The sequence below is a fragment of the Triturus cristatus genome, chromosome 3_2 (genome assembly GCF_964204655.1).
Source record: "Triturus cristatus chromosome 3_2, aTriCri1.1, whole genome shotgun sequence".
Taxonomy (NCBI): Eukaryota; Metazoa; Chordata; class Amphibia; order Caudata; family Salamandridae; genus Triturus; species Triturus cristatus.
In genome coordinates, this window is record NC_140584.1 from 557,522,548 (window position 1) to 557,535,072 (window position 12,525).

At 46.7% G+C, this 12,525-nt stretch overlaps 1 long non-coding RNA gene across 1 annotated transcript in view; it reads left to right on the top strand.

Moving 5' to 3' along the window:
• Positions 1 to 655: 655 nt before the first annotated feature.
• The window catches only part of LOC146857694 (uncharacterized), a 98,083-nt gene continuing 86,213 nt past the window's right edge, over positions 656 to 12,525 (top strand). Inside the window, exon 1 of the long non-coding RNA XR_014979601.1 lies at positions 656 to 905. This is a non-coding gene — a long non-coding RNA (uncharacterized LOC146857694). The remainder of the gene's footprint in view (positions 906 to 12,525) is intronic.

The following is a 12,525-nucleotide window of genomic DNA, read 5'->3' on the forward strand; positions in this document are numbered from 1 at the left end:
AAGTGCTCCCAAAAGCGGATTGCATGGCGAGCACGCGCACAATCACGTGCATCGTGCCGCCATGCAATCCACTTTTGGGGAAGCGCTTCAGCCCACTGGCGCGTGCACTGGCGACGGGCGTGCGGTTACGCGCACAATAACGAGCAGAGGCGCCATACGGCTTTCCTCTCTCGTCGTGGTGCGCGCATATTGCACACCACTCGCCAGCCAGCCTGCTTTCACTTTTGCGCCTCAGTCTTGTTTATTTAACTAGTACGGAGTTTGAGCCACCGACGGAAACAGGTTGCTTTTTTTGACAAGTCACTCTGCCTGCGTAATTATCCTTCCGATGATTATAGCTGAGCTAAACTTTGAATAAAATGAAAAAATAAATTATCTTCAATTTGTAAATTGTAGTCATGACATTTTGCTCTTTATTCTTCGGATTATCAAGGAAAAATTACAAGAGGGTTGGAGCGCTGCTTGCACTCTGTCCTGGTATATTAGAGAAAATAGTGGCTGACCGTAGCTGCCTTGTACCAAACACCGATGTTGTATTTCAGTCATGGCCTCACCAGGTTTTACAGTTTGCACAGCAATCGCGGCTGAAGTGCAGGCTTCTGCATTCTTGCAGCCCCGCCTCACTCCGCAGTCTAGTCTACGCCCAGTACTCGGGAGTCGCTCACCTCGGAGCAGCAATGCTCCGTTTTCCGCCGTCCTCCAACTGCCTCTATTTGTCCTCCTGCCTTCGGTGCTGGCTCTCTCCCTGTCACGCTGTAATCTGCTGTGCGAGGGCTGACAGGCTGCTTTCCGCTTCATTTCCAGTACAGCTGTGCCAGTCGGCCCCTGATCGTGGGTGGTGCCTCTCAATGCGTCTCGCCGCTGACGCCAAACATTTCCTCAGAACCGCCAAAGAATTTACAAAGGTAGGGCACTCAATGCTTCAAAGATTTTATTGTTCGGGTGGGCTTACAACAACGGTCGCTCGGGATGCGTTTCGGCTTCCGCCTTTAACAACATAAATGTCGCCATTTTGGAAAGTTGTATTTATATCCCCATACATGTTCCTGGGCATGACTTCATCATAACAAGCATTTGCAATGCAATAGGTCTCGCATTATTAAAGTTTGAGCTCTTGGTGTTGCATTATTATTAGCAATGCCAATAGCTCAAACTTTAATAATGCGAGACCTATTGCATTGTAAATGCTTGTTTATTTCTGCAGTGGGAGGAAAATATATAAATATGTAGATACATGACCACATATAAGAGGTATACATGAGGTACACATACATAAAGATATTAACATGATATGCATACGAGAATAAACAGGGCTGGATATATAAAATTGTACTGGATCAAGTCCCATATGTACACCCGAGGATAAATATATACAAACCCAGTCGTAAATTACTTTTTTACTTTTATTTCATTAATTCTTATGTTTGAAAAAAAATGTGTTCCCAAGTATTTTAATAGTAAAGCACATATTGATACAATTGCTATAATCATTTACACTTTGTGACAGATATGTGTTTTATGGGAAAGTAAACCCATAAGAATACATTCATCATCCCATATGTAACTGATGTATTCATCTACTTATATACGTATATAATTATAAAGGTCTACATGTGTGTATGCATATAATAATTTTTATTTGAGTTTATTACCTACATTTATTTTAATCCTCTAGCTAATATAAAAATATGCATAGAGAGATGCATACTCATTACTTTTTTTTGTTTGGGGGTTTTCCATCAATTAATTAGTATTACTTGTTATTATTATTTAATTATTTTGATGTATGTATTGTTTTTTGAAGTAATAAATAATTGAACAGTTAACATTTACACATACACTGTATAATTATTAGGGGTGGGCGGAATTTGCGGAATTAACCTTCGCAAATTATCGCGAGAATGTTTAAAATTATCGCAAACAAGCAGAAATATCGCGAAGATGCGGAAGTTTTTTTCCGGCATGTTCGCGAGATTTTCTGCATGGTTGCGGGTCGCCAACTTACCCATGTGGTTGCTTGCGGGCGCGGCCATCTTGTTTTGAGTTGTTCTCGCGGTGCATGATCGCGAGAAGAAAGACGTGATCGCGCGACGCATGACGTCACTGCGGGCGCGAACTGTCGCGAGACAGCGCAAATGGCTAAAAACAATACAACATCTCATGGAGAACGCGACCGGATCAAGAAAACTTGTCGGCGAACGCAGGGATTCAGGTAAGGCGATCGCGCGCGCGCGAGAATGTATCATTTTACAGCGCGAGCAAGAAACAAATTATCGCCAAGCTGCGGAAACCGGAATTTTTGACATTTTCGCGCTCTCCACGGAACGCAAAAATGTCAAATTATCGCAATTTCCGCGAACGGAACGAAATTTTTGCCCAGGCCTAATAATTATATTTTTACATTGGATATGAGTGATCATATATTATTTATTTAATGACCTATATAAATTTTAAGCATAAATATTAGGAGCGTATATATTTTAACTATTAGCAATATATACTTTTGTACACTTGTTAAGCATAAATATAAGAGGTTATATATATTTTTAATAATACGTAATATGAGTATTTCTACAAAGAAATGCACATATCTGAATACATGCCTATAATCAAAGAATACAAGTTTACAAACACTTTTTATGAGCAGATCATACTTGTAGAAGAAAACATTTCCATATGGAGATGTAATGTTTTGAACCCAGCAACAATGATTCCTATTTCAGATAAGAATTGTGAAGACAGGGGAAATTAGGATGAAATTAATCATAATTGCTTTGAGGGGACCTGGTTATGCATAAAACCTAGACCAGACAGTAAAGACACACCTTGGGAAATGGCTGATATAACTTTGTTTGTGGATGGCTTTTGTTTAAGAGACAAATATGGAGCATTGAGAGCTGCCTATGCAGTATATTCCATTTATAGACAATAGAAGCATCCCCTTTACTAAATGTAACTTCAGCACAGGTGGCAGAATTGGTTTCTTTAATTAGAGCTTACTGACAATAGAAGATTTGGAATGTGATGATTTACACACAGCCAATATGGTTTTGGTGTTGTTCATGATTACGGGCAGCTATGGTCACAAGGAGGATTTATATGACATCTTCAGGCTCTTCGATAAATAATAGTGTGTCTAATTTAGATGTATTAAAAAACCATAGGGAAGCCACAGGAGATTGCTGTCATAAAGTGTACACCCAAAAAGGCTGGCAAAGATATGGTTACTCTTGGGAATGGTTATGCGGATCAGATGGCAAAATCTTGTGCATTACAAGAAGAGTAAGCTGTACAAAAACATGGAACCAGGGAATTAGGAACCAATTCAGCACAAAGTGGAAAGAAAGTTAACTGGTTCTTTATGGATTCAATGTACACTTTTTGAGTGAGTTAAGGGATTTGCAAGAAGATGCTTCAGAAAATGAGAAAAGAAAATGGGAGAACCTAAGCTACAGAAAGAATTATCAGGATGTGTATGTCAATGCTAAACAGAAGTGAGTACTTCCTGACTTGATGCTACATCCTAGGTGCAAGTATCTGCTCAATCAAAGGCATGCAGATAGGGATAGTCTGGTCAGGATTTTCGAAAGATAGTGGGATAATATAGGATTTCTAAATGTTGCTGAAGATGTTTGCAGTCCGTGTTTGACATGCCATTTAAACAATGAGGACAAAAGGACAATTACTGAATTGAATCACATTGAAAAATCAGAAGGCTGATTTTACAAGACTCCGTGCCCATTTTATTGATATGCTAAACTATAATGGTTTGAAATATGTCTTAGTAATTATCTGTTTGTTTTCTTGATGGGTAGAAGCATTTCACTCAAGGAGAACAGACAGCCTTACAGTTGCCAAATTGATATTGAGGGAGTTGATACCACAAATCAGTATTTTAATTTATTAAAGATTTATAATACAGGAATGGAAGAAATAACTTAAAACGTTATGGTTTAGCTGAGGATTAACTAGCCTTTGATATTAAAGGAAAACATATTGATTTATTTTTAGCTGTTCTTATGTACAAACAGTTATCAATGATACAAGTGTTCTGTCAGATAACGCTTGGTGGAGCAGTATTTGTTATAATTATAGACTTCTTAAGATATGGTTATTTGTGTTCATTTAGATTAGCTATGAAAACAGATTTAACATGGTTGACTTTGTCTCTCCTTATCTGAACCTATTTTGCAAAACAAATCTATCTGGCACGCACAATTAGATTTCTAACCCCTATACATGTAATGTCATATTTATATTGTGGGTGCTAGTGTATTGTAATTATTTACAAGTTTATTTTTAATGTGAGATGTCTCTTTTTTGCTTTTATTTAACAACTTGTTTATGATACTTTTACATTACAAGTGACTGGTGTTATTTTCCCTATCTCTCCTGGTTTATCCCGTTTATTACTGTTAACATTCTAAAATGTTATGTTGTGTTTTTTGTTATATATTAATTGAAATGTTATCAATATGTCGTGTTTAACAAGTTTCCTAATTAGTTATCCTAATGTACAAATAAAAGCTATGATGAATGAATATTAGTGAAGGTAGATGGGTTATGTGATTTATAATACTTTAAGTAACACTATTTAAATATAAATACATACTTCCCTTCAATCTCTTATCTTCTTCTTTAACCCCTTAATCCTCCACATAAAAATGCAATGATTCGTGCTCCTTCTCAGACTTTCTGCAGCAGTTAGGCTTGGTCCTGCGGATACACACAATTGACACTTGAAAATGTAAGAGAGCAGAAGTGATGCACACAAACATAAGTTATGCAGTACTAATTCACTTACTTATACCAGTTTATACACTTTTATAAATACAGTGTTACTAATGCACACACTTTATAGGCTCCTGTATACAGGTGTCATCCAGTTATCAATCAGAAAGTTTATTTTGTTAATCGGTCCCCAGGCTTTTATCAGTACAGCACCCATTATGAAGGTTAGTCACCTCAGTCCGACTGTGGTGCTTTATAAACAACAGCTTAAGATATATCATAAAATTATTTCAGCCAATAAATGCACCTCTTGGGGAATCTGAAGTCGCTCAGAGGCCCATCATTGATCCAAAATTTGACACTGGCTACTTTTCCGACTCCGTCAAAATTAAAAACCGAATAGTCTCATGGGGATGTGATCACTTTTTGTTAATTGAATTAATTTAAACTTCTGCACTTGCAATCAAGCGTATTATTGCACAAATATTCGATTTTATGATTATTAGTTTGTGTACACCTTGAACAACAGCAGTAGTGGCTCCTGGAGGGAGTGCTGCGGGTTGGTGAGGCGGGGCGGGGGAGTGGCAGGTTGGGGGATAGTATACTCCGGCATACAGCTGAACTGAGGTAAGTACATAAATAAATAAATAAAGCGAATTACATTGCACACGCTGCATCGCCATTGGCATTGCAGTGTGCGCAATGTATTTCGTTTTATATATTTATTTATGTATTTACCTCCATTTGGCCATATGCCCGAGTTTACTACCCTCCACCAGGGGTGCAAGTGTTCATGGAATGATCCTTTTTCCTTAATCTGTCTTTGGGTTACACATGCTATAGCAAGGCCCCGTGACAAAATGGGATCCAGATTCGCCACCCTTGTAGTTGCACTGTAGGAGTGACAGGAGCATTACTCCTGTACAATGTTTGCATAATGTGAGGCAGGATGGGTGAATACGGAAGACAAATGAAAACAGCTCCTTCATTTCCCCAGAGTCCCACCCATCTGTTATCAAGCAATTTGCTGAAAACATTCGCCACAGTTGTAGCATCTTTTATTGTCCAGTCTCATTAAGGTTGAAATCACCACACACTCAAAACTGCATATACCATTATGTTGAAAACCTCTACTACTCAAAGCTAGTAAAGAACCTTATCAATGAGCATACCTGCTGGATGTGACTGGTCTTCCAGCAAAGGTGAGAACTCTAACCAAACTGCAAATGGGCAAATGGAGGATGCAAGCCAAGTCTTTATCAGTGTCTACCTTTAACCCACTCTCCCTCTAACTGAGATGGTTTCCCTCTGCCAGTTCTCCAGCTGACCCCCCAAAAGCAACACTGTGGCTACCTTTATAAACCGTATCTCCTGTGTAGCACGTAGAAGTTACCTATTAATTACCTAGTAATTCATCAAATCCAATTTTTCTAAGTTTAAGTTGGATAAAAATGAACAAATGATGGGGCATGGAACAGACCATAATAAAGCCAGACACGTTTGTCTGAGCTCCAATGGTATGGCATCAACTGCCCTAAAATCCTGACCTACAGCACCTCTGCCCCATCAGGGGTCCTGGGGAGGGGACATGTCGGCAGCCTGAGGGGACCTGGTGTGGCCCACAGATCTCCTGATGCCGGGCGGCCTGAAGAGCAGAAAAGCAAAAGTACACTATGCCTGCCTCTGCTGAAGTGGTGAGCCTGATGAGCGGGGAGAGATAGATGCATTCTCCCCCTGCTGTGGGTAAACCCTGAGCATCGGAAGAAAGCCTGGGCTGAGGCGAATAGACAGTGGGTGCCGATGCCCTTGAGCAGTAGGCCGACCGCATGCAGAGAGAAAAACTGAAAGTGGGTGTTGTAGCCAGTCGGTACGATGGGTTTACCACTGCTGGGGCTCGTGGGGAACCAGCCGTATAAGTGGGAAGTACCCCCTCACCCCCACAGGGCCCTGACGACCTACCAGACAGTGAAGGGCAGACTCCCCCTCCTGTTTCCCACCTGTCATGAACATCCAGACGGACAGGGAAGAAGCAGCGCGCAATCTAGCAACGGACGTAGAACAAACACTACATTGCCCAGAAAGCACCGCGCCAAGTTCCCGCCAGGTACAAGGGAGCAAACAACATAAAAGACGACCGTCTGCAACGGGGCGGTGCCAATGATTCCGAAAACTACCTGAGTTTCCAGTCAACGGCCGGCGGCAGCTCCGTGTTCGTCTCAGCTACGAAAACCCCAGCGTTCCTCTGCCCGTGCTTCTGTCCGGGAAATCTGCACGCCAACCTTCCGAACCCCTCCCAGATCGTCGTCGAAGGCAGCGGTCCGGGTGAGTGAACCGTCACGCCCTCCTTCCTCAAGACCCGTTGGTTTACAGGTGATAAGTCCCTGGAGGGTCTCTCCCTTTCATCACCTTCTACCTCCGTTATACTTGCTCCTTCGGAACCGGTACCGCAGCGCTCCCCAGCCCCAAGGATTCCTGGGCTTGGAGTAGAAGCGCGGGCACCAGTTACTCTCCTTCCGTTTCTGTGCTACAAAACCGCCTTCCCGCGCTCCCCAGCCCCACGGATACCTGGGCTCGGAGTCGAAGCGCTGGTGGTTATTCCTTGCTATCAGTACCAGTTCTTTCAGATCTCATCACTACGTGGTGCGCCCAGGCCCCAAGGATTCCTGGGTCTGGAGCGTTCTACCATTCCGACTAGGGCGCAGCGTCAATAAACTCATTGGGCTGAAGCGCTCGTAGCCGGTGTTCGCGGCCCCATCAATCTCTCTGGCCAAGAAGGAGATCGGACTTCGCGGCCCTGCCAGGCAACGAAGAAACAGACACCCCCTACCTCGTCTAGGGAGGAGAAAGAGACAGGTGATTAGAGGAAGCTCCGTGGAACATATTCCAGCTCAGAAAGAGACAGTATCGTTCCTAACCCTCTCCTTCTCTCGTTTCAGGACCCTTTCCCTGCGGTCTCCTCCCTTCCTTCCCTCACCCACCTGTCTCCCAAACCCGAGGGTCTGTTATACGAAACCGGGTTGGGGACGGATGGGAGGGGGACCCCCTATAGCATCAGCGTCATCCTGAGGAGCAGACTCGAGGAGCCACGCGACAGAATCATTGGCCCACGAATTACTCTCCTCCTGATCACGCTGATACAGAAATGACCACGTTAGAGGACGTGATGGCCGCCCTAGCCCAGATGCAGGTAGAACTGACCACGTCTAGGGCAGAAACAGCGGCCTTGCACACCCGCATGGACCGCCTCCAGAAAAATCCCTTTGATGCCGGGAGTGTATTCCCATCAACCTCCCCCCAAGTGGTAGTGGAGATGCCATCCCACGTACCTTTAGCCCCTCCGGAAAGATACCATGGGGAGATCCAAAAAGTGCAGGTATTTATGACGCAAATATTGTTGCACTTCCAATGCAAACCCAAATTGTTTGCAACCAACCAAGCCAGGGTCGCGTTCCTCATTTCCTACCTGGCGGGAGAAGCCGCACAATGGGCTGTCCCCATCATCAGGAGAGACGATGCCCTCCTATATGACTGGGACTCCTTTAGGGTGGAGTTTGAAAAAACCTTTGATCGCCGTGCGGAAACCTTCTCAGCCGACAGCGACATCCTTGACCTTCGCCAAAACTCCAACGACTTCATTGGGTACATCAACAGTTTCCGACGGTTGGTGGCCGAAACTGACTGGCCGGAATCTAAGCAGACGGCGATATTCTATCGAGGACTAACGGACGACCTCAAAGACGTTATCGCCCAAATAGACCCACAACCCCGTACCTGTACGGCGATGATTGAATTGGCGTCCCGTCTCGAGTATCGCTTGAGGGACCGTAAAGGAGATCACAAGCGAAAAGAAAAGACCTCGGGTTCATTCGAAACCCCCCGCACCGTGGAACCCAGGCCATCCCGCGCCGAACCCATGGAAATAGGAACTGTCAGAGCATCGCTGACACTCAGTGAACGTGACCACCGACGGAAGCAGGGTCTCTGCCTTTACTGTGGTAAGAAGGGCCACTTCCTCCGAGAATGCCCGGTACGTCCCAAGACCGGCCGCAACCGCGGCGGACAAGCCGCAGTGGTGTCGCAAGATAAACCGGCGGGAAACCCACGAGCTTGAGGGTCCAGGAAGGGGCATCTTCAAGCTACCACTCCATCCCTTCGACCGAAGCCAACCTCACCACGGAACCCAAACACTTCTTCATTTCCGTTTCTGTGATTGTAAACCATTGTCCCCAACCCGTTCGCGCCATGATCGACTCCGGCGCCACTGGGTGTTTTATTGACAAACAGGAGGCCGAGCGACTTCAAGTTCCACTACGACTCATGGACAAACCTGAACTCGTCTACGCAGTGGATGGGAAAGAGCTGGACTCCGGTCCCATTACTCATCAAACCCCTCCCCTATGGGTTACCATCGGGGAAGACCATAGCGAGTGGCTCACGTTGAATGTCATCAAGGCTCCAAGATGTAACCTCATATTGGGGTTACCCTGGCTGAGAACGCACAAACCTCACATAACGTGGGCGAACAATACGATAAAGTTCAACTCCGCGTTCTGCCACCTACGGTGCCATCAGCCACCTTGGCCAAGGGACATTAACCAACCCCCACATCAGCACGTGGCCACGGCAGCCGAGAAGGAGGTCGCACTCCCGCCCTGGTACTCCGCTTACTCTGAAGTCTTCGATAAACAACGAGCCGAAGAACTACCACCACACCGGCAGTACGATTGCCGTATAGACTTGATGCCGGGAGCCACCGTTCCATGTAGCAGGATTTATGCCCTCACGGGTCCCGAAACCCAGCATCTTCGGGAGTACTTAGACGAATTTCTGAAATTAGGCTTCATTCGTCCGTCCAGGTCTCCAGCGGCTTCACCCCTTTTTTTTGTTCCGAAGGCCAACGGCGAGCTCCGTTGCTGCATTGACTACCGGGCACTGAACGCACTAACCATAAAAAACCAATACCCGCTTCCACTGATCCCGGTGCTCCTGGAACAGGTACGGGAAGCCAACATTTACACCAGGTTGGATCTTCGGGGGGCATACCACTTGGTTCGCATAAGACAAGGGGACGAATGGAAAACCGCTTTCAAAACTAGGTTTGGTTTATTCGAGTACCTGGTCATGCCCTTCGGGCTTTGTAATGCCCCGGCCTCTTTCCAGTTTTTTCCTCAACGAGGTGTTGAGGGACTTCCTAGACAAATACGTCGTGGTGTATATTGATGACATTTTAATCTTTTCATCAACTGTACAGGACCATATACACCACGTGCAAAACGTGCTGCAAGCCCTGAAAAACCATCAGTTGTTTTGTAAACTCACGAAATGTGAATTCCATGTCACAACCGTGGAGTTCCTAGGGGTCCTATTAACACCAACAGGGCAGATCATGGCCAACAGGAAGGTACAAGCAGTGGTGGAGTGGCCTCAACCTAGAACAGTGAAAGAGGTCCAGAGCTTCCTAGGTTTCTCGAACTTTTATAGGAGGTTCATCCACCACTTTTCACAACTGGTAACCCCTCTCACCAGGCTAACAAGAAAAGGGGTTCCTTTCGTCTGGTCTCCTGAGGCCCAAACGGCTTTCGACCAACTTAAGAAAGCATTTACCACCGCGCCCATCCTACGCCACGCCAAACCCGACCTACCATTCATCGTAGAAGCCGACGCCTCCGATGTGGCGGTTGGGGCCGTCTTGTCCCAAAAACAACCTGAGACCGGACTACTTCACCCAGTCGCCTTCATGTCCAGGAAGCTGTGCCCGGCCGAACAGAATTACACCATCTCAGAAAAAGAGCTGCTGGCCATCAAGGAAGCCTTCCTGGAGTGGCGACACTGGCTAATGGGCGCGCAACACCAGGTGACGGTGTTTACCGACCACCGCAACCTTCAGTTCCTCCGCTCGGCTAGACATCTCTCGCCCCGTCAAAAAAGATGGATGCTCTTTTTTGCGGAGTACCATTTCTTAGTCACCTATCGACCAGGAGCCCAAAACAAGAAGGCAGATGCCTTATCCCGTCAGGACCTTCGAGACACTCCAGCACAGTCCATCGACCAACCCATCCTGTCGCCCAGTCAAGTAGTGGGTGGCCTCCAAACCACAACGTTCTTGCAGGAGATAAAGAAGGGGATACGCACGTTTGCCTGGGCAGCTTGGCTGAAGAGGCACAAAGAATGGCGAATGCGCAGCGGCCTTCCCATGTGCGGTTCTCGAGTGTTGCTCCCTACTCAGCGGCTCCGCAAACTCGTATTCACCTGGTGTCACAAGGCACCGAGTGCAGGGCATATGGGAGGGACGAAAACCCTAGAACTAGTGTTGAGACAATGCTGGTGGCCCACGGTCCGTCCCGATATACTGCTTTGGGTGAAAAGCTGTCCAGTATGTGCCCAAATGAAAGCGGATCGCCAAAAAGAACAAGGCCTCCTCATGCCTTTGCCGACCCCGACGCAACCGTGGGAAAAAATCTCTGTTGATTTCATCGTCGGTCTACCTACGGACCAGGGCTGCTCCGCGATAATCGTAGTCGTCGACTACTTAACGAAAATGGCCCATTTTATCCCGTGCAAACAGGTGCCCACAGCAGGGGCCCTGGCAAAAGAACTTCTGATACACATCGTGAGGCTCCATGGGCTCCCCCTAGGAATCGTATCAGACAGGGGATCACAATTCACTGCACGCTTTTGGAAGGTTTGGTGTGAAGAACTCGGCATCCAATCCTCACTCTCAACCAGCTTTCACCCACAAACGGACGGTCAGACAGAAAGACTGAACCAGACCCTGAAACAATACCTCCGTTGTTACGTTGATCAAGCCGCAGGTACTTGGGTGCATTGGCTCTGGATAGCCGAAATCGCCTACAACAACTCCGTGCACTCCTCCACGCACTTCTCGCCCTTCTTTCTTGCTTACGGGCATCACCCCCGATTCCTCCCATTTTTCTTACCGCTCGCACAGAATAAACTGCCCGAGGTGCAAGACAGAATAAGGCACATTCGCGTTGCAATCAAAAAGGCCAGGGACAATCTGAACCGTGCTAAAGCGCGCTACAAAGACCAAGCCGACAAACACCGGCGAGCCCCACCAGTATACCACAAAGGCGACAAGGTGTGGTTATCAACGAAGCACATCCGGTTCCGTAAACCTAGCGTCTTCAACCCGAAGTTCATCGGACCTTATCCGGTTGTTCGACACGTGAACCCGGTGGCGGTGCAGCTGCGACTGCCCAAAACGATGAGGATTCACCCTGTGTTCCACGTCTCCCTGCTGAAACCCTCCTTCTGTCCGGTTCGGAAGGTTACGGCCCCTGTCTGGGTCCATCATGAACAGGAGTACGTGGTTCGCCGAGTGCTTGACTCCAAGTGGTCTCGCGGCAAGCTGTGGTACCTTCTGGCCTGGAAAGGCTATGGTCCAGAGGAAAACTCCTGGGAGCCCGCTTCAGCGGTGCATGCTGACCGTCTGGTGGCTGCCTTCCACCGTCGCTGTCCGGATAAGCCCTCTCCTTCTCTCGCCGCGGGACGCGGTGTGAAGGGGGATGTGCTGTCATGAACATCCAGACGGACAGGGAAGAAGCAGCGCGCAATCTAGCAACGGACGTAGAACAAACACTACATTGCCCAGAAAGCAACGCGCCAAGTTCCCGCCAGGTACAAGGGAGCAAACAACATAAAAGACGACCGTCTGCAACGGGGCGGTGCCAATGATTCCGAAAACTACCTGAGTTTCCAGTCAACGGCCGGCGGCAGCTCCGTGTTCGTCTCAGCTACGAAAACCCCAGCGTTCCTCTGCCCGTGCTTCTGTCC